The sequence below is a fragment of the Ambystoma mexicanum genome, chromosome 2p (genome assembly GCF_040938575.1).
Source record: "Ambystoma mexicanum isolate Mex_15411 chromosome 2p, UKY_AmexF1_1, whole genome shotgun sequence".
NCBI classification, from domain to species: Eukaryota; Metazoa; Chordata; class Amphibia; order Caudata; family Ambystomatidae; genus Ambystoma; species Ambystoma mexicanum.
In genome coordinates, this window is record NC_090923.1 from 663,253,724 (window position 1) to 663,277,161 (window position 23,438).

General features: G+C 43.9%; 2 protein-coding genes across 5 annotated transcripts in view; one reads left to right on the forward strand and one right to left on the reverse strand.

Annotated features, from left to right (window-relative positions):
* Positions 1 to 23,438, reverse strand: part of LOC138566665 (uncharacterized) — a 508,561-nt gene that overhangs the window by 184,964 nt on the left and 300,159 nt on the right. The window contains exons 5-6 of the mRNA XM_069644227.1: positions 19,637 to 19,706; positions 14,105 to 14,188 (exon numbers count right to left, since the gene is read on the reverse strand). The gene's annotated coding sequence lies outside the window, so the exon portion shown is untranslated. The remainder of the gene's footprint in view (positions 1 to 14,104; positions 14,189 to 19,636; positions 19,707 to 23,438) is intronic.
* Positions 1 to 23,438, forward strand: part of ACP7 (acid phosphatase 7, tartrate resistant (putative)) — a 282,088-nt gene that overhangs the window by 85,268 nt on the left and 173,382 nt on the right. The gene's annotated exons all lie outside the window — the stretch shown is intronic.

The window sequence follows — 23,438 nt, forward strand, 5'->3', positions numbered from 1 at the left end:
TAAAAGGGGCCAATAAGCTGAGGTGTAATGCAAGTGTAGAATTACAGAAAAAACTACCTCACTACACTACGGGACGGAAATAGGAAAACACCTTATCACTGAGCGTAATATGAACCTTAGTGTGACCAAAAATATCTGACTAGAAAATCAGCTTCCAAGACAAAACTCCACAGGAAAGGGCGCGAACCCGCTAAAATGCGTGAGGAATTCAAATAACATTCATACACAATTTCAATGTATCTGATAAGGCAACAAAAACGGAGCAAATGCATTTGCATATAATAGGTGTACTTGCGTGAGAGAAAACTGCTACGAACTGAGAGATGAGACCGCTATGACAGGACTTCAACTATGGATTGTGACTGAGCCGGGAACGGCAGCAACTGGAAAACACAGGAAGGGAGCTGATAACTAATTAAGTTTACTCAAGGAATGAATGGAATTATCTGTGGACAAGGTATATTGAGCGGTGACAGGGAACGGAGGTACGCGGCAAGCGTTCAGTCTGAACTCAGACAAACGACGCGAAGCGTGAGCCTCCTGAGGGGCGGGGCTTAAATAGCTGGCACATGAAAACAACTAGACCCGCTAACTGACCAGAGGCGCCACCTAGCGGCCATTAAAGAAACTCAACCAACCATTAATAATTTAGGGGAGTTAGAATCAATAACTAGCTAGGGCAAATAAATTCCCTATGAACCTGCAACTCTTAGGACAAGTATGCGAAAATAAACTAACCTGTGGTCATGACATTGCGCACATGTGTGTAAATTTGGGTAAATGTCCGATATTGTAAAACCAGTTAAAAAGTGCAAAATGTTGCCATTTCTGAATGCAAGCCCCCAGGAAGAGCAGAGTTTGAACAGAGTATACCTCATGTGATATGTGATGGGTGCATGTAATTTTGAACAACTGTGTATCTGTGCAATATGTATTTGAATCAAATATAGATTTGTGGGCAAACTGACCAGGGGAGGATCCTCTGACCCATAAAACCTACAGCATCACTCTGACTCACATTTCCTTCCCCCAATCATGGGAAAGGGGAGAATTGGGCCAATGACAAGTAGAGAGGGGCAGGCTTAGCTAGGCCCAGGCACACACCCATTTTCAAAACACATAAAAAGAGACTGCTGGGACAGGTAGAGAGATTCAAATCCAGTTGCTGCAACGTGCTCTGCCGGACCACACAACATCCAGAAGATACCAGATCCAACACTTAGACTTTAAAACTCCAAAGAACTTGATTCAGAACTCAAAGGAAGGGCCTAAACCCACAAACTGAGAACTCTTCTCAGCAGGCCTCAGCATCCAGCAAACCTAACAGCGGTAGCAGCATCCAGGAGCCGTGCAGATCAGCGCTGTGTCCAGAGAGAGCTGTGCAGAAAGATCCAGGAGCTGTGCACAGACGCTGTACCCAGAGATCCAGGAGCCGGGCCAGGAGCAGTGTCAGACCAGACCAGCAGAGCAAAGACCAGACGCTGTGCGCAGAGACCGTCCGGGGCAAAACCAGAACCGAAGCCATCTTGACCCGATCCGTGAGACCTAGACCTTCCAAATACATTGTGATTACAGCTACGACGGTGTGAAACCAAATCTCTTAGTTTCCAGTGATACAATTCAATCTATTTAATCTAAGTAGAACTGCCTCCTAACTGTCACTTGTCAATTCTGCAGCCGCATAGCTGTCACCTGTCATTTTTAAAAGCTGTCACCTGTCAATTTGAGTTAGTTTAAATTCGAAAAAAACTACCTTTACAAAATCGTTCATATCTTTGGAATCGTTTGGGCTAGAAACTTGGTTTAACTTTCCTCTGAAAGCTTAGAATGTTAGCTTTTCAACGAACCTAGAACCGACTTGCTACTCCTTACACCTTTGCCGTAATCGTGATTCAAGCATTCGCGAATTTTGCCGCGATTCGCGATTTGGTTAAAAATCCAGCCACGTGTGAAAACAGCAGCTTCATTGCTTTCCTTTGCCAAAAATTCGTTTAACCTGCTAGTTACTCCTAGAGCATTGTTAAAGGGAGCCTGAGCTCATCCCAAGTATCTTTTACTCACCCTGAACCTCCTAAAGGGAATTAAAACCATTTTCAGCATATTCCTCACTTCATTGCCAGCACATATAAAAGCATTTTGGGCCTGTGTTTCAACTTCCATCCGTAGTCTAAGCTTGCTGGGGTAAACTGAATTACATTTGATTGCATGTCTGAGAACTGTGTGCTACTCTTCATTTCCTTACATTGCATAAGGGGGGGGGAGTGGATTGCCAGAGAAAAGTGATTACATTGTTTTGTTGAAATCATATTGAGTATTTTCTGTACTGCATTGTCATTCAACATTGCATCCATCTGAACTTATATAAAGCATTCTCTACCACCTTATTCTTCTGTTCCTATTCACAAGTGTGCTACCTCATCCTTATACTACTCCTGGGTAACCACATCAGTTTACTAGTAGGACATTATTCACTGTTGATCACTGCTCATGTTTTAAGTGTGATATTAATTATTAATTCATTATAAAAGTGTGATATATATATATATACTGTTAATTTTATTTCAAATAAACCTTTTAAACTTGCAAAACAGAACTACTTCTTGGCTCAGTGGGGTCAGGGGGATTCTAAGAGAGGGGTGTTATATAGGGGTAGTCATCCAGAACTCATGAACTGGACATTAAGATATATCAATAAGGGTTTCCATTCAGTATCCCAGACTAGGCATTGACTTAGCTGTAGTGTTGAATTGAATCTTCTTACAGGTGCATGTTTGTGTGTGTGCTGAGTTGGGAGGTGGGGGGTTCGGGTCTGTATGGGTGCATGCTTGAGAGTGTGCTGAGTTGGGGGGTGGGGGGGTTTGGAGTTGGGGGGGTGGGGGGTTCGGGTCTTTATGGGTGCATGTTTCTGTGTGTGCTGATTTGGGGGGTGGGGGGTTCGGGTCTGTATGGATGCATGTTTGTGTGTGTGCTGAGTTGGGGGGTGGGGGGTTCGGGTCTGTATGGGTGCATGCTTGAGAGTGTGTGTGCTGAGTTGGGGGGTGGGGGGGTTGGAGTTGGGGGGTGGGGGTTCGGGTCTGTATTGGTGCTGGTTTGTGTGTGCTGATTTGGGGGGTGGGGGTTTGGTTGGGGGTGAGGGGGCTATGGGGTGGGGGGTTTGGTTGGGGGTGAGGAGGCCATGGGGCATAGTGTTTGGTTGGGGGTGAGGGGGCCATGGGGCATAGTGTTTGGTTGGGGGTGAGGGACATGGGGCATAGTGTTTGGTTGGGGGTGAGGGGGCCATAGGGCATTGTGTTTGGTTTGGGTGTAAGGGGGCCATGGGGCATAGTGTTTGGTTGGGGGTGAGGGGGCCATGGGGCATAGTGTTTGGTTGGGGGTGAGGGGCATGGGGCATAGTGTTTGGTTGGGGGTGAGGGGGCCATGGGGCATAGTGTTTGGTTGGGGGTGAGGGGGCCATAGGGCATTGTGTTTGGTTTGGGTGTAAGGGGGCCATGGGGCATAGTGTTTGGTTGGGGGTGAGGGACATGGGGCATTGTGTTTGGTTTGGTGTAAGGGGGCGATGGGGCATAGTGTTTGGTTGGGGGTGAGGGGGACATGGGGCACAGTGTTTGGTTGGGGGTGAGGGGGACATGGGGCATAGTGTTTGGTTGGGGGTGAGGGGGACATGGGGCATAGTGTTTGGTTGGGGGTGAGGGGGACATGGGGCATAGTGTTTGGTTGGGGGTGAGTGACATGGGGCATAGTGTTTGGTTGGGGGTGAGGGACATGGGGCATAGTGTTTGGTTGGGGGCGAGGGGGGCATGGGCAGGGCTTTAAGTGGGCCGGGGCCTGCCGGGGCTGGGCCCCGGCAGGCTCCGAAATTTCGCTTTGAGGCGGGGCCCTGCCGGGGCCCACTAATCTCCCCTGGTATCCCCGGCCACTACAAGAAAAGGAATTTTTTTTCTACAGCCAGAAGCTCTCGCTCGTGTGCGAGAGCTTCGGGCTTCAGAAAAAAATGCCTTTCAGCCATAATGGCGGCGCCGCACCTGCGAGGCATCCCTTTAATCAAGTGATGCACGTGGGCCGGCGCCACCATTATGGAGAAAACGTGAGGCCGCTGGAAGCAGAGGCCTTGCTTTCTAAATACTGAAGCTCCCGCGGATTCGCGGGAGTTTCAGTCTTTAGGAAAAAGGCCTCTGCTTCCAGTGGCCTCACCCTTTCAGCCTTAATGGTGACGCTGCCCCTCCCCAGCTGGCGAGGGGCAGCACCACCATTAAGGCTGAATAGGCGAGGCGTTGTCCCCTGCCAGGCAAGCCTATACAAAATAAATGCAGAGATCAGCACCCTCTCCCCCATAGGGGAGAGGGTGCTAATCCCTACAAAAGGCTGCCTGGCAGGGGTGCCAGTAGCCCATTGAGCCGGGGCTCGTCAAGGGGGCGTGGCCTAACGGGCCATCAAGACCCCCGTTGTTAGGCCACGCCCACTCGATGAGCCCCGGCTCGATTTGTAGAGCCACTTAAGGCACTGGACATGGGGCATAGTGTTTGGTTGGGGGGAAGGGGGCCCTGGGGCATAGTGTTTGGTTGGGGGTGAGGGTGCCATGGGGCATAGTGTTGCACTCCAAGAGTGAACCCAAAAATAAAGCTAAAACAGGCACAGTTAGGAGATGTTCATCTTTGGCTTTTTGAGGAAACCTGACTCAACGAAGGCCATACTCCTCTTGGGCAACCCAAAGAGCAAACTGTAGCAGTCCAAAATAACGGCATGTCCAATCTAGGGTCAATAAAATATATATAAGTTAATTAAACAGGCCAGATACAATAACTAAATAGAAATAAATTATAACAATGGAAAATGTGTAGTACAAAATGTAAGTTTGAAATGCAAATAAAAATCGTTACCCCTCAAAAACATTCTTTTTCCATGTGTTTAGTACATCTTGGGGGTTTAAAAAGCCTCCTGCCACGCCCCGCCTACCGCCCCGCCCACATTTACTTTTCGGCCCACTATAGCCCTCATTTAAGGTACTTTCGGCCCTTTGTCAAAATCAGTTGTGCACCCCTGTTCTAAGGCATCTAATTAGTGTACCCAGAACATTTCTCTACGGGATAGGATTTTTTGTAGGTTCCCTCCTCTGGCTGGTCGTGTAATGATTTCAAGAACAACAAATTTGAGTTGTGAAATTGTGTGTTTGTGATCTCTAAAATGTCTTGTAACCGGTGACTTCAGATTTCCTGTTCTTATATTAGGCTTATGTTCCGAGATGCAGTCTTTCACCCGTCTCAGCGGCTGGCCAACATAATATTTGCCACATGGGCAAATTAGTCCATATATTACACATTTGTTCTCGCAGGTGGCAAAGTGTTGTAAGTTGATCTTCTGACCTCTGTATGGATGTCTGATTATTGGACCTTTTTAGACATTGTTACACTGGCTACAGTTTAATCATGGAAATGTTCCTTTTTTTGGTTTCAACAATAACCGTTGTTGTGTTGTACTTGTTCTCTCTGCCTTTACCAGTGAGTCCCGTAAATTTCTCCCTCTTGTATAGGCCATTAGCTGTGGTTTTGGGAACAGAGTTGTGGGTCCAATCTAGTAATTTTCCAATTTTTGTGTAATGTCCTTCTAATTTGTGTACTTTTGGTGGAGTATTGTGACAGGTAGATCAGTGGAGGAAACAAAGAACACCTCCACACAAAACACCAAGAAGAGGAAGTAAAAGCACAGATCCCTCAAGTGACGTATCAAGTGAGGGAAGAGAACCAATATCTACACAACCATTACCATCAACATCAGGAGTTACCCCGACAGGAACAACTCCAACACCCCAGATTGAAGAAATCCAACTAGACGCTCCTAATTTTTTAGAAGACGGCGAGCGCGAATAGGAAGGAAGAAAGCGAAGGAGCAAAAAGAAAACTCCAACCTGATCACAAATATTTCGACCAAAGTTTTCAATAAACAACTGGACCTGCTCAGTTTAGGTTTATCCTTTGTACCAACAAATCAAACAAATTTGTTTAATGAGGAAGTGAATTTATTTAAACTAATAAGTAAAATGAAATTGAAATTATTTTTTGATTCCATACCACCAATGCAAGAGAGATGAACATCATTTGACACATTAGAAATGAAGCCCAAAAGTAGTTTCATCCCTAATGTTAGAAATTCGACACTAGATTTGTTCGAGATGAAAATGAAGAAAGATCTGAGGTCGATGAAATTTGCAGAAGTTAGACAACAAAACCTTCGGAAACATCAACATAGAATACTTCAAGAATTAGCAAATGACAGAAAGATTGAGATTAAACCAGCTGACAAGGGGGGCGCAATAGTTATAATGGATGCTGACTTATACAAACAAGGCTGTCTGTCCTTACTCGAAGATACTAATACTTACATGACTCTTGAGCATGATCCGACAAAAGAGATCCAACGTATGATTGAAGAAGTGGTGACTGAAGCAGCAGAAGAAAAGTGGATCACAGAGAAAACCAAGGATTTTCTATTGAATAAAAATCCAATTCTTCCAGTATTCTACGGATTACCTAAAGTTCACAAAAATCCAACAAATCCTCCATTCAGGCCAATTGTGGCAGCAACAGAAAGGGTTTTTGATCCACTGTCTAGGTACCTGAATAAATTACTTCAACCAATTATTCAAGCAACATCAACTTATCTAATAGATACCACTCACCTATTGAATATTTTGAATATGCTAGATCAAGTTGAAGAAAATTGGATACTGTTCACACTTGACATACAATCTTTGTACACATCAATCCCGCATGAAGAAGGACTGGAAGCTCTAGAATGGCTGTTACTTCAATAAGATTTTTTTCCATCCAATAAAACTTTTGCTATTCAACTTGCCAAGATGATTCTTTATAACAATTACTTCAGATTTCAAGGTCAATATTATTTACAGATATCAGGAACTTCAATGGGGGCAGCCATGGCCCCGGCATATGCAAACACTTTTATGTTTTATTTTGAAACTCAGCATGTTCTAGAAAATCCAAGATGGTCAGACAAACTGATAATGTGGCGACGTTCTATTGATGACGTTTTTGCAAGATGGAGAGGCACAACAGAAGAATTGGGAAGTTTCATTGTATACCTGAATTCATGTAACAGCCGTATTAAGTTTACCCTTGAAATTGGAACACCAGCAGTACATTTCCTAGATACAAAGATCTACCCAGAAAATGGGAAATTGCAAACAACGGTTTACAGGAAACCCACGGATGTGAATAACAGCTTATTCTTCATGAGCCATCACCCTCAACACCTTAAAAACAATTTACCTCTAAGCCAACTGCAAAGAATTAAACGGATTGTCTCAAATGAAAATACATATGCGGAAGCAGAGAGTGAATTGATTCAACGATTTGAAGAGAGAGGATTCCCAGAACGAATTCTAACAGAAGCTAAAGAGAAATGCCAATTAAAGAACAGATCAGATCTTCTGATTCAAAAAACTAAACAAGACAAGGATAATCCTCCACTGATCTACCTGTCACAATACTCCACCAAAAGTACACAAATTAGAAGGACATTACACAAAAATTGGAAAATTACTAGATTGGACCCACAACTCTGTACTCTGTTCCCAAAACCACGCTAATGGTCTGTACAAGAGGGAGAAATTTATGGGACTCACTGGTAAAGGCAGAGAGAACAAGTACAACACAACAACGGTTATTGTTGAAACCATAAAAAGGAACATTTCCATGTTTAAACTGTAGCCAGTGTAACAATGTCCAAAAAGGTCCAATAATCAGACATCCATACACAGGTCAGAAGATCAACTTACAACACTTTGCCACCTGCGAGAACAAATGTGTAATATATGGACTAATTTGCCCATGTGGCAAATATTATGTTGGCCAGCCGCTGAGACTGGTGAAAGACCGCATCTCGGAACATAAGTCTAATATAAGAACAGGAAATCTGAAGTCACCGGTTACAAGACATTTTTAGAGATCACAAACACACAATTTCACAACTCAAATTTGTTGTTCTTGAAATTATTTCACGACCAGCCAGAGGAGGGAACCTACAGCAAATCCTATCCCGTAGAGAAATGTTCTGGGTACACAAATTAGATGCCTTAGAACCTAGAGGCATGAACGAAGAGTATTCTCTGAATGTATTCTTATGAAAAACAACAAAGAAATAGTGATATGATTAGCACTTGTTGCTGTGAGAAAGGTTGATTGATGTTCCCTTGAATTTTCCTTTGTTACCAATATTCGTTTTTTATACCTGCCTTTATATTTGTTTTCATATTGTTGTATAAGTAATAATTAAGGTGAAATGATGTGGAATAATGGGAAGACAGTCTGGAGCTTAATAACCTACATATATTATGCACATCGCTGCAACAAAACAGTACAAACAATTAATATATGTCGAGATATCATTCAGTATAAAAGACCACAATTCCCAGAATTCCACACCATCAGATGGAATACCTCTATATACACTATCAGATATAGAACTCATGTCCGCAAGTGTTTGTAGACACATCCACTCGTTGAACATTATTATTCCTAACAGTTAGATGTTTTATACCACCCGCGTCAATTAACCCACACGAGTTTTAGTGTGGGACAAAGTGTGGGACAAAGTGAGAGATTAAATGTCTTTTAACTATTTAAGTCTTTGTAGGTCCGTGGGCACTACAACTCCCAGAAGTCTAAGACATCACGTGACGGAAATCATATGTCACATGACATTAAATCTCACGTCACATGACTTTAAATAACCAAAGGTAGTGAGTGAACCATGTTACCCGCGAGAAGGCTGTAGGACATATCCTTTGAGGCGAGGAAATCACTGACATATCTTTTGAGGCAAGGAAATCACTGACATAGGTAAGAAGGTGGATGGACCAGTATCTAAAAATGACTGATACTTAGTTGATCATTCAAAACACTTACACTCGTTATTCTTCATGTAGATTTTTCGAGAACTAACGGGAATCGACTTCTATGCTGGGACTGTTAACATCGTTATTTCCCGATACTGCAGCAACACACAGGTAACACACTGTCTTTTGAATCTAAACTTGTAGAATTGGAAAAGTGTATTATTATAGCCTGACACATATTATTATACTTTATATAGAATGTAAGCTGACTAGGCATTACGGTGGATAAACACGACGACACACGGTGTATTACAGAATCTGGAAACACACAGGCCTTGACAACAATACACAGGTAGGAACAATGATACTTACCCTTCTAACACCATAGTGACGATTTGATCTAACCATTATCTAATACACATATCACTATTATTATTTTCAGAACTTATGAGAACTGTCTCATAAGATGACGTTTCCATCATTCCACATCGAAATGGACATTTGAAGTCCTAAAGAAAAGAAAAACACTGTTGTTTTGTGTTTGGAAGAGAAATTATTTGTTGAAACTTATATTTAGAGTATTGTTAAATTATCAATATTATTAGGAAAGACTGTGTTTAATGAAATAGTTATTGCTCCTGAAGGAGAGAGGCACACTCTCGAAACGCATAGAGCTCCATATCAAGAATGTTTTGTCTTTTATGTAACCTTGAGTGAATTGAACTCTGATTTTGGTCTAAAATAAGTACTAAAAATATCATGTGGATAAATAATTTGTGTACAACATTGTGTATATTGATATTTGCTTTCTAATTAAGAATTACAAAAACAAAATGTCTTCCCATCATTTCCCCACACTCGACCCCCTATCTGCTTTCCAGTTCATGGCTATACTGCGTTTGGCCAATACATATATGAGATCTTTAATCGTGCTCAGCGCCTTCTTTTTTGTTCCCCTTTTGAAAAGGCCCAGCATGCATTCCTCTGGGGTATGCATATCTAACTTTATGCCTCCCTTGGCAACCTTGCTTGCAATCTACCTCCAGAAATCTTGTATAGAGGTACATTCCCAAAACATTGCAGCTTCTATTATTTCGGGCGCCCCTGTCTGTATGCTCCCTTGAATTTGGCTATCACTCTGGGGTAAGGTAATCTCTCTGTGTTACAGAATTCCTGGAGACTTTCTCATGATAGCCAAATACTTTGCACCAATATTTATTGCAAACTTCCCAAGTTCCGCCTCCCACCTCTGTTTGTTCTTCATCTCACCCTTAGAGTGGTGTCCTATCAGCACGTCATATAGTCTCGATATAGTGTGCCCCCCATCTGAGATATCTATTATTGTTTCTATTTATTTCCTGCCTATTTCCACCTGCCCTATGTTTGGCCATCTGCGTTTAATCATGTTTAGCATGGAACTGTGTAGTAAGAATTGCCCTCTATATATGCCTGTTGTTTCTTGCAATTCTTGGAAATCCAGTAGTCTATTTTCTCCCCTCAGGTCTCCTATTGTGATGATCCCACATGTCTCCCATTGCGTGCGTGCACAAGCCCTCAGCCCTCTACCGTCTGTCATTACTGCTGCTAGAGGTATCTGTGGTGATAGCAGGTCTTTAATTCCCAGTGTCTTGCAGGCCCCCTGCCATACCTGCATACCCAATTTCACTAGTTGCGGGTATCCTTGCGGTTTTGGTGGGACCACCCAAATCAAGTCTTTCAAGTGTAGATGTTTTATTGCTGGTTATAGGAGTGCTGTGTCTACCATGGGATTGTCTGCAAGCCAGCTCAGCACATATTGCATCAGGCATGCCAGGTAGTACAGTTCAAAATTCGGGATCTTCAACCCCCACTTTCTCATAAGATCTTTGCAAGATGTTAAGTGCTACTAAGTGTCTCCCGTCCGCCAAAGGAAGTTCTTGCACTCTGCTTCCAGTTTAATGAAGAATTGTTTTGGTATCTTATATGGTATATTCTCAAAGCAATGTAGCAATCTCGGCAACACCACCATTTTCAATAGTGCCGCCCTCCCCATTACCGATAAGGGCAACTTCCCTCAGAATTGCATTCACTTCACTAGCCCTTCCATTGCCTTTATGGTGTTGTGTGTGTTCTCTTGTTTCGGGTGATGATAAATGTCTAGTCCCAGGTATGTGACGGAGGAATAGTTCCATGGTAGTGCCAGTACCCTCAATTCTGCTTTGTCTTCTGTGGCCAGTTTGCGCAGCGGAAATAAACCAGATCTATTTCTATTAATAACTATCACAGACAGAGTGCGGATATTGTTTAGCACGTCTAGTACGTATTGTAAGTTCTCTTCCGGGTTCTGTAGGTATAGTAACATATCGTCTGCGTGCATTGATACAATGTGCCTAACACCATTTATTGCTATTCCCGCCTCATTGTAGTCCTGTCTGAGGAATGCTTCTATTGGCTCTATTGCAAGAATGTACTGCATCAAAGATAATGGGCAGCCCTGTCTGGTACCCTCCTGTAATTCACATTTTCCAGAGAAAAATCACTCCTGTTCTAACTCTCGCCATAGGTTTCGTATATATCAATTTAACCTATTTTATGTAATTTGGTCCAAATACCAATCTAGTTAGTGTGGCGTAGAGCCAGTCCCAATGTACCAAATCAAATGCTTTTGTGGCATCCAGTAAGGCCACTGCGCAGTGTTCCCCACTGCATGGATTGCATCCTTTCCTAGTGGGAGAGCAATGAAAGTCTTCTCAGACCAAGCCTGTGCACACCCACATCTAATCAAGTGCAGGGTTCCTCAAGAGTCCTGCATCTCACCCACCTTGTACAACCTCTTCACGAGATCCCTATTCAAATACCTCGATCTGATGGGCATTTCATACACGAACTATGCCAATGATACGTAGGTCCTCATTTCCCTGTCATGGGACTACGAAGCAGACAAAAAAAACCTCAATTCCATTTACTCCACCATCCAGACTTGGATGGCCAAAAATTGGCTCTGCCTCAACAGCGAAAAGATTGAACTTCTTATCATTGGCTCTCCAGCCACAATCAAAAAAATGGGTCCCCAATACGACTCCTTCCTCATAGATGGCTCTTGTATTCGGTATCCCAGTCAGTCAAAACTCTAGGAGTTTACCTGGACTCAAACCTCACCATGACAAGACAGGTGAATGCTATTTCATCTGCCGCAGCCTACCACTCAAAATTCATAACTGCTACCAGGCCATTCCTAACGCAACAAAATACTCTCACCATCACTCGAGCAATCATAGGATCCCGTTTAGACTACTGCAACGCACTCCTACTAGGCACCTCAGCAAAGAACATCAAAAAGCTTCAAACGGTGCAGAACAATGTCCTCAGAGCTGCCACAGGGATCTCCAAAAGAGACCACATCTCGACAACCAGAAAATCGGTCCACTGGCTGCCCGTTAAAGAACGCATCATTTTCAAGTCCCTTGCATTGACCCACAAGTGTCGCCACGACACAGCACCTCGCTACCTGTCGCAAAGATTCTCTGCGCCCACGTCAAACAGACCTGCGAGATCTCACCAAACCAACCGTCTCGCCATTCCCAAAAGCCTCAGGATTAGAGCTGGTGGCTCCAGCTTCCCAGTTCTAGCGGCGACTAACTGGAATCTGCTTCCTCCCTCCATTAGAGGTATTGAATCCCACATGGCCTTCAGAAAAACAATAAAAACCCTGCTGTCCGTTTAGCCATTTGCTCATCACGCCAACATGCAAGATCATAACATGCAAGATCATAACCAGTGTTAACCACGCTGGTTATAATGTGTAATTCATAAAGCTGTGTAGCATTGCCTGTAACAATGTAGATCCTACCATCCTATGTTCCTACACCGACCCATGTAACTAAGTCACATTCTTGAAACAGCGCTGCGATGCCTCTGGGCTGCCAGGCGCTTTACAAATATAAATAAATAAAAAATAAAATAAAATGTGGTGCAACCTTCTTAGATTCCAGGAGATGTTCTTACCTGGTACATATCCAGTTTGATCATACATATCCAGGTGTATGATTTCCGCTATTACTCTTCAAAGCCTGTTTGCCAGCTCTGTAGTAAGAATTTTGCTATCCTGATTAAAAAGGGACAGGGGTTTATAGGATTGTGACGTTCTGAAGCTTCTCACAGAAGCTCATCCAGGCCGTCTTTAAGACGAGGAGAACCAGGAAGTCTTTACTGTAGGGACTTTCCTCTAATGCATGTAATGTTCTTGTTGGTTACCTAGGAGATCGCCCCGCGAGAGGAGGAGAGAGAGATCGACGGTTTGTCCTGGGCTTACTAAGGGAGAAGAGAGAAAAAAAAACAGCGGAGTGAAACGCTAACTGTAAATTATAGAAATATTACTCCCAGTCGAATGAGAGGCTTCCGAAAATGAAGCGTTGATGATCCGCTCAGGCGCGCTGTTCCCTGACTGCCTTCACCGTGAACACAACGGAACGAGTGAAAGGGACGAGGCGTTCGTTGCCGGCGAATCGCTACAAGGTTGATTGTAATTGACTTTGTTGCCTGTAATTGACTTCGCCAAAACCTGACAGGAACTACAAGGGCGGAGGGGAGTGAAATGAGAGAGAGAGAGAGGGAGAGAAAGGAAGTTCAACCGTATTGAGCCCAGTTGTAAAGTCTAACGAAGTCAGCACCGTTGCGCTTTTGTTGGGAGCTCGACGAGGGACAGTGGTTAAGTTTGTTTGCTAAACGTTATAGAGTAAGCGCCGTTGCGCCACCGTTTAACAGAGACTGTACTGAAATAACGTTACGCTGGTCAGAGTGTGGCATAAATCCCACAAGCCCTCCAGTCTTCAACGTGAGGGTGAATAATTCAAATTGAGGGGTGTGAACGCTAAAGGGAGAAGTCCCGACCGTGTCAGAGAGGAGATTAGCAGTGAAATGAGTAAGAGGAAAATCGTACTCAACTGAGGGGAGAAAATAAAGAGAAGAGTCAAGACAAAGAAACATCAGCATCACTACAGTTTATTATTATTTTTTTTTTTGTTTTGTTCTGTAAAAGAGAATCCGTTAAGCATTACAGAAGCTACAGAAAAGCATAACCTGAAGAGTACGTCAGCTCCTATCAGCCTGATCTATTCAGAATAAGAGACTTAAGGTAGGGAGTTGGACAATAAGACCACCAAGAGAGAGAAGAATATTTCAAAGGAAAGGTCAGAAGAAAGAAGTAAATAGAGAAAAGAGACTATAGAGAAAATCTCTAGAGCAACAAGGAAGACGAAAGTCTGAGAAACAAACCTGTAATCTCTTACTTGAACTTTGTCTAAACGCCATCAGCCTGGAGTTCGAAGACCTCAAGAGAAAACCGTATCCTTTCATTATCTAAAAGAAAAGAAAACAGTTATTACTTTAATAAAAGAATTGGGTTCTCGTTGTAATCCAAACAACCTACGTAGGGGCTCTGAGTTTCATTCATGATTTAAAAGTGACAATTTCACAGTTGGTGTCAGAAGTGGGATAGTGAGAACGCCATGGAGGACCTTATCAAGACCCTAAGCGAGGGACAACAATTATTACAACAGGCCTTACAGTTGCAGACCCAACAGGCTCAAGCCGACAGACTAGCGTTTCAACAAGCGCTACAAATGCAACAAGCCCAATTACTAGAAGTCACCAATACCAGGAACAACACTCCAGTACCTACCTCTGTATTACAAAAATATTTGACTGGGGAAGATCCCGCACATTTTTTTGTAAATTTCGAGAGAGTAGCTCGAAATGCACAGTGGCCAGCCGAGAGATGGTGTCATTACATCGCACCATTGATGACCGGGGAAATGCAGTCAGCTTATCAAACCGCCAATCCATCAGGAGATACTACATATGGAGATATGAAGAAGGTGGTATTGGAGAGAATGGGGCACGATGAGGAAACGTATCTTATCAAATTCAGAGATATCAAGTTGGGTGGAGAGGAAACTCCTAGGCAGTTGTTCTACCAAGTTAAAGAACTGGCAGAGAAATGGTTACAGCCTACTGTATCCTCTCCCAACGAAATAACAGAAAAAGTGATATTAGAACAGTTCATTGAGGCTCTTCCCAGACCTGTTCAAAGATGGGTCAAACAACACCATAGATTATCTCTACTGGAGGCAGTAGATGTGGCTTCGGCTTATCAAAAAGCTGGACAGGGCCGGATGATTGCATACTCAACAGCTAACAAGTTACACCCACCTATGAATAAAGCTGTACCTCAACCGAGGTGGCCTCATTCTATGCTGAGGAAACCTGAAGGGGAAGTCTTACGGTCCCGACCTAACAGTGAGGGCCCTAGCAATTATCGTTCATCTACCTCCACAGTTCGAGGACCTCAATGTTTTGATTGCGGTGACTGGGGTCACCTTGCTAGGTTCTGCCCATAGAAACCGAAAGCCGAACCAATGGATGTGGGGGTTTTCGACTCTCTGAAAGAAAGTGAATATGTAGAACAGCTACCTGGGAGACAACCTCAATACTTATACACTTGCGAAGCAGAGGTGGATGGAAAACCTACAACTGCGTTGATCGACTCTGGAGTCTACAGACCGCCATAACACAGGAGTTGGTAGGTGAAGCTTATCATTCCTATGAGAAAATTCCGATAAGGTGTGTACATGGGGATGTAAAAACTTACCCGTCAAAGAGCATCCAGATTAAGTTGGGCGGGGAGACCTTGGGCGTGAAAGCAGCTGTACTTCCCAGTTTACCAAAACCATTATTAATTGGGTCCGATATACCTGAATTGCCTAAATTGAAACATGAAACTGAGAAGAGCTGGTGGGAAACTGCCCCTTTCTCTGAAGAAGAAATCTACCCACCAACCGATAAACCATTTAAGAGTAAAAAGCTAAAGAGACTTCAAAAAGAAGAATGGAAGAGCAAGAATGTGTTCCAATAGCAGTGGACTGGAAGATAGAAGAGGATGGTGATAGTTTCAGGACTGCTCAAAGTCTGGATACCTTGCTTCAGTATGCTAGAGAACGAGCTTTGGAAGATACTAAGGGTCAAGGTCCACGTTTCATCAAAGAGAAGGGGTTATTGTACCGAGTGAGTAAGTCCCGGACTGGGGATGAATTGAAGCAACTTTTAGTCCCTCAGAAATATTATCCAACCGTACTAGAAGTCGCTCATGTTCAAGTTGGAGAAAGACATCTCGGAACAGAGAAAATACTAAGAAAATTTTGGACAGATTTTATTGGCCAGGGGTTTACCAACATGTGATTAGATTTTGTCAAGCCTGTGAAGATTGTCAGAAGAAGAATAGGGCCAACGTAAAGAAAGCCCCTCTACAACCAATGCCCCTAGTACGAGAACCTTTCAGCAGAATTGGTATTGATATTGTCGGGCCTATTGATCCCACGAGAAGAGATCATAAATACATCCTCGTTTTGGTGGACTATGCCACTCGTTATCCAGAAGCTTTTCCCTTAAAAGCTACTCATGTACAACAGATATGCGACGTGTTAATACCCTTTATTGATTGAGTGGGGATCCCACGAGAAATCGTTACAGACCGGGGGGACAAATTTTATGTCCAATGTCATGAAACAAGTATGCGATACATTGAAGATAGAACATCTGAAGACAGCGATATACCATCCACAAACGGATGGGCTAGTAGAACGCTATAACCAAGCTATCGAGCAGATGATACGGAAAAGAACCTCACCAGAAGACAAAGACTGGGACAGGGTATTACCATGGATATTAATGACACTAAGAAATACTCCACAATCTTCCACAGGTTTCTCACCCTTCGAATTACTGTTTGGAAGACCAGTGAGAACATTGTTAGACGTGTTGAAAGAAAATTGGGAGGAACAACCAGAACAAGAGCTATCACTAACTGAATATGCCTCTCAGCTATAGGAGCGGATAGAAAAGCTAGGGGGTGTAGCTAGAGACAATCTTCTCCAAGCTCAGTTAAATCAAGAAAAGTATTACAACCAAAAGACTCAACTTCGTACCTTTAAGAAAGGAGATCAGGTCCTAATCTTAATGCCCACCTCAGATAACAAGATGTTGGCCAGCTGGAAGGGACCTTTTGAGATCCAGGAAGTTTTGGGGCCTTTAACATATAAAGTAAAACAACTCGGTAGTAGGTTCATGAGTCAAACATATCATGTAAATTTGCTTAAAAAATGGATTCCTCCCATACAGGATGTTGCTATGATCACTAACAATGTATCGCTAGAAGGAAACTTTCCACAACTAAAAGAGAAAATAGGTATGGAAGGGTTAAATATCAACATGGAGTTAACAATGCTACAGAAATCTGAACTGTCTCATCTCTTACAAGATTTTGCGGGCATATTCTCTTCACTTCCAGTAAGAACTAACCTAACTTGCCACCGTATAAATACTAAACCAGGGTCTATAGTAAGACTTAGACCTTATCGGATACCTGAATCAAATGTAAAAGCCATCAATCAGGAGGTACAAGAAATGCTGGATTTGGGGATCATCGAACCATCATTTAGTGACTGGAGTTCTCCAGTAGTCCTGGTCCCGAAGCCAGATGGTACTGTGAGATTCTGTATGGACTTTCGAAAATTGAATGAGATTTCTACATTTGATGCGTACCCGATGCCAAGGATCGAGGATCTCTTGAATAATCTAGGAAAGGCCAAGTTCCTGACCACCATCGACCTAACCAAGGGCTATTGGCAGGTACCATTATCACCAGCCGACAAAGAGAAAACAGCCTTCGCTACTCCGACCGGACTCTACCAGTTTACGGTATTACCCTTTGGCTTGCATGGGGCTCCTGCTACATTTCAAAGGTTGATGAATTACTTGATAAAAGGACGTGAAGGATATGTTGGCGCATATCTCGATGACATCATTATCTATAGTCACACCTGGCAAGACCATCTGGTTCATCTAAGAAAAGTATTCTCTACGCTAAAAGGGCTGGATTGCATGTAAACCCTAAGAAAACCCATGTAGCTGAATTCCATACGAAATATTTAGGGTATTATGTCTGACAAGGGTTGATTAAACCCCAAGAGGAGAAAGTCAAGGCTATCAAAGAACTGACATTTCCAGAGACTCCAAAACAAATGCGGGCCTTCCTTGGCTTTGTGGGGTACTACAGAAGGTTTATTCCACACTTTTCCACTTTAGCTACTCCACTAACAAATCTGTTGAAGAAGCCCTCGTTGCCGAAGGAGGAGTGGCAGACTACTGAAACTATGAAAGCCTTTACTGCTTTAAAAGACGCTCTCACCAGGAAAGCAATGTTACATTGCCCAGACTTTAATTCTCCATTTCTTCTACAGACTGATGCTTCAGGAACGGGACTTGGGGCAGTCCTTCTTCAGAATCAAGGGAACGGCGAAAGGCCAATATTGTTCATCAGTCGTAAATTGTTGCCTCATGAACTAAATTACCCAACAATGAAAAGGAGTGTTTAGCGGTTAAGTGGGCCATTGATGCTCTTAGATACTATCTACTTGGACGTGAATTTACCCTAATAACAGATCATGCCCCCTTAGTCTGGTTAGCACGTAACAAGGACTCCAATCAAAGAATACTAAGGTGGTTTCTTTCCCTTCAGTCCTTCTCCTTCAAAACCGTTCATAAACCTGGGAAGCTGCTGTCACAAGGCGACTATTTATCCAGGGCACAAACTCTTCCCGAACGTAAGGGTTTAGTAGAGGGGGTGTGACGTTCTGAAGCTTCCCACAGAAGCTCATCCAGGCCGTGTTTAAGACGATGAGAACCAGGAAGTCTTTACTGTAGGGGCTTTCCTCTAATGCATGTAATGTTCTTGTTGGTTACCTAGGAGATCGCCCCGCGAGAGGAGGAGAGAGAGATCGACGGTTTGTCCTGGGCTTACTGAAGCAGAAGAGAGAAAAAAAACCAGCGGAGTGAAACGCTAACTGTAAACTATAGAAATATTACTCCCAGTCAAATGAGAGGCTTCCGAAAATGAAGCGTTGATGATCCGCTCATGCGCGCTGTTCCCTGACTGCCTTCACCGTGAACACAAGGGAACGAGTGAAAGGGACGAGGCGTTCGTTGCCGGCGAATCGCTACAAGGTTGATTGTAATTGACTTCATTGCCTGTAATTGACTTCGCCAGTCAGGAACTACAAGGGCGGAGGTGAGTGAAATGAGAGAGAAAGGAAGTTCAACCGTATTGAGCCCAGTTGTAAAGTCTAACGAAGTCAGCACCGTTGCGCTTTTGTTGGGAGCTCGACAAGGGACAGTGGTTAAGTTTGTTTGCTAAACGTTATAGAGTAAGCACCGTTGCGCCACCGTTACACAGAGACTGTACTGAAATAACGTTACGCTGGTCATAGTGTGGCATAAATCCCACAAGCCCTTCAGTCTTCAACGTGAAGGCGAATAATTCAAATTGAGGGGTGTGAACGCTAAAGGGAGAAGTCCCGACAGTGTCAGAGAGGAGATTAGCAGTGAAATGAGTAAGAGGAAAATCGTACTCAACTGAGGGGAGAAAATAAAGAGAAGAGTCAAGACAAAGAAACATCAGCATCACTACAGTTTATTTATTTATTTATTTTGTTCTGTAAAAGAGAATCCGTTAAGCATTACAGAAGCTACAGAAAAGCATAACCTGAAGAGTACGTCAGCTCCTATCAGCCTGATCTATTCAGAATAAGAGACTTAAGGTAGGGAGTTGGACAATAAGACCACCAAGAGAGAGAAGAATATTTCAAAGGAAAGGTCAGAAGAAAGAAGTAAATAGAGAAAAGAGACTATAGAGAAAATCTCTAGAGCAACAAGAAAGACAAAAGTCTGAGAAACAAACCTGTAATCTCTTACCTGAACTTTGTCTAAACGCCATCAGCCTGTAGTTCGAAGACCTCAAGAGAAAACCGTATCCTTTCATTATCTAAAAGAAAAGAAAACAGTTATTACTTTAATAAAAGAATTGGGTTCTCGTTGTAATGCAAACAACCTACGTAGTGGCTCTGAGTTTCATTCATGATTTAAAAGTGACAATTTCACAAGGATCCACAGTCTTCTGTGTTTCTGTTGGGTTTAGGGGAATAATTACTGCCTCCCTCATGCTTTCTGGGAGCAACCCAGTTTCAAATGCCTTGTTATATACTCTAGTCAGGATCGGTGCTAAATGATCTGCATATGTTTTATATTATTCGCTTGGCAGTCCATCCATGCCTGCTGCTTTTCCGAGGGAAGTGTCCTAATTACAGCCTCCAACTCTTCAGCTGTAAAGGGCTTGTCTAACATGTCTACCCCTTCATCTAGGTAAGGTAATGAGGTCTAATGCCTCTTGTAGTTCCTCATTGCATCCTGTGTCGGTGTCCTTGTATAGTTCTCAATAATATTCATAAAATGCCTTATTCACCCCTGTCTGTGTGTTACTTGTATTTCCCTCAGCATTTTGGATCGAGTGTATTGTGATTTTCCTGTTGTTGCTCTTGTACAACCAGGCTAGCATTTTACAAGGTTTATCTTCTTGTGCATGGGTGTTTTCCATGTATTGCGCATAAATGAATTTGCCCACCCTGTCGAAGTTTAATTTCCACGTCTAGCTGATTTCCCCACTCTCCGTCCTTCCTCTCTATCTCTTCCAGTTCTTGCTCTATTTTGCGTATTTCTGAGGTGATGGCTTTCAGTACTCCCCCCTGCTTTGGCTATCATAACACCTCTGGTCACAACTTCAAATGTTTCCCATATTGTACCCACTCTGTCGACACTGCCTTCATTAACCTTAAAATACTTGGATGTGTGTTCTCTTGTGTTCTATTATGTGTTCTTTGAATACCATGTCAAGTAGTGCCTTACTTCTGAGTCTCCAAGTTGGTATTGGTGGCCTAGGGGCTGTTATCACTCATTTCAGCACTAACAGGGCGTGATCAGACATTACTCTCGCTTTATATTCAGCCTCCTCGAATTCCCTCATGTGTTCTTCCCCCGTGAACAAGTAGTCTAGTCTCATGTGTACTTTATGTGGGGTAGAGTAGTGTGAGTAGCATCTCACTCCTATGTGCATAGTCCTCCAAATGTCCACTAGGTTGAAGTGGAGTAGGAGGGCGTTCAGGACTTTTGGAGGTGGGGCTGGTCTTCTGAACTTGTCGTCTGATTTGTCTATTTTGGGATTTGGAGTGCAGTTGCAGTCTCGAACCCGCCCCCTCAACCCCCACACTATTAGCTCATCTCTGTAAAGCCCCGTGCTAGCATACAGGGACTTGAAGAATGATTTGACATCATGATTGGGTGCGTATTTGTTTACAATGCATACTTCCTTATTCTCCAGAATACCATGTATCAGCACCATTCTACATTCATCGTCAGTTTTTGTGTGCAGGATTTTCAAAGGGACTGATGGGGCCACCCAAATCAGGACTCCCCTGGCATACACTGCCGCCCGATTATGAGCAAGTTTGTCTTGTCTGGGTTTGTTAAGGTGTGCCTCTTTTAATAGGGCGATTCCTATATTCTGTCTTCACAGGTATGTAATTACTCTCTGCCTCTTTACATAGTTGTTCAGGCCTCGAACATTCCAGGTCATTACTTTAATACTCCCGTCCATCGTTTATGTGTATGTAAGGACCTTACAAATGCTTTTGGTAAGCGTCTCATTGTTCTGGAGGACTTGTCTTTTGGTATGCCAGGACGGCGAAATTCTTGATCAGGCTTCTCGCCGTTCCCCTTCCCTAACATTCCCTCCCCCCTTATATTCAACGAACCCTTCCCCAACTTTAACAGTCCAGTCATGCGGTGCATGCTTAGACCTCCCTGCTTCCGCTCCCTCCTGCCTAGTGTCCAGGCTAGGGGTTCGGTGCCCAAAGGGTGGATACTTTGTATCGTACCCTAACAAAAGTGTGTAGGGTAGTAGGAGCTCTCCTCTGTTCCTTCTCTCTCCTAGCAAGCAGATTGTGTCTTCTCTGCCGTCTTCCTATATTATTGGTGTATTCTCTAACCGCCTATCTAATGTCATCCAGTGCCCGATTACTTTAATGTCTGAAGTCACTTTATTTCGCCTCACCTGAGGTTCGCTTCATTTTGGTTCCCTGCCACATGTCTACCTTTTTCTCCTCGTAGTTTTGGGTGGCCTGGTCATTTTTTTGCTCATTTGCTAGTCAGTCTTCTTCCCTCATTGGTACCCTCACACTGTCCATCCAGTCTTGCGCCTCAGCCGGGCTCTCGAAAAACAGAGCTTTCCCATTGTGTATTATTTGTAATTTGGCTGGATAGATTAGCATGTACTTCAGTCCCGCTTTCTTCAGTCTCTCTTTTGTGGCAATGAATTGGGCTCTCATTTTCTGCACCTGGAAGGTGTAGTCCGGGTATAGTGCCAGTTTTGCTCAGGCCCTTTGTATAGTGCCTCCCATTCCGGGAAATGTCAAAATCTTTTCCCTGTCTTTGTAATTTAACACTTTGGCGATGATGGGCCTCGGAGGAGCTCCCGGTGGCGGTTTTCCTGACTAGGGATCTGTGCACATGCTCAATAGTGAAACCTTGCGAGAGATTCCCCGGTCCCAGCTCTTGTAGTAGCATATTCTCTACATGATAAATTGGGTCGGATCCCTCCATGCCCTCCGGAAGTCCCAGGATTCTGATGTTGTTTCTGCGCGCATGTCCTTCTGCATCTTCAGCGCGCTTTTCTACAAGTTGCACACTCTGCTTCAATATGTTGACATCCGACGATGCTTGTGCTATCTCTTTGGTGTTCTCCTGCTCTTCCAGGTGCCCCATGTGCTCTGACAGCGCTCTCACGTCCTGTCTCAATAGCCCCACATCGATCCATACTTCGTCAATTTTTGCTTCTAAGTTTGTCTGTAACGCAGCTATGGCGTACAATATTTTCTGGTTTCCATTCTCTGGTTTGTCCTCTGTGCTAGTGGTTGACACAGCACCCTTTCTGCTCTGGGGTTTCTCTTGCCCTTTTGTGAACGTCTCCATGGTGGTCTGTTTCCCCTTGGTTTTATTTCCTTTGGCCACCATTCGCTGTTACAGCTTCTGTAGGTTATGATTGGCCTCAGCAATTCTCACACTGTTTACCTGACTTTCTTGTCAGGGCAGTAGCCCCCTTTTGCTGTTTCTGTTTGTAATCTGGGCAACCTCAGCATTTACTCTGATCAGCTGTGATGCAGGAACTCGTTTCTATTAGGCCAGGGTTTGTTTTGACTTGTGGGCCTGCAGAGTGTGGCGCTGCCCCGTGATGGGACGCGCACGCGGCGGCGTGACGTTGCACATCGCCGCGTGCTGTATAAATAAATGGGGCGTTCCCAGCCACGGTAGAGCGACCGGGAAGCCCGAACTGGAAGGACGTGTGTCGAGTGTGGTCCTTCCAGGTTGGGGGCTTACGGGACCGCATGGGGCCAAGGACAAACCCCCAACAGTGGCGACGAGTGATAGCGGATGCCCGGGCCCGGCGGTGAAAGCATTACGAATTTTTTCCCTGAAACGGAACGATCGGACATTTCGTTTCACGCCGTGGCTGCGGATCGCACACGCGGCTGGCGGCCATTTTGTCGGTGAGGCCGTGGAACTTCATCAGGCTCCGGTTCGGAGGGTGAAGGTGATCCAGGTCTAATTTTTGGATATTCTGATTGCAGGCAGATTAATCTGCACGCCCATGCCTGGTTTGTGGATT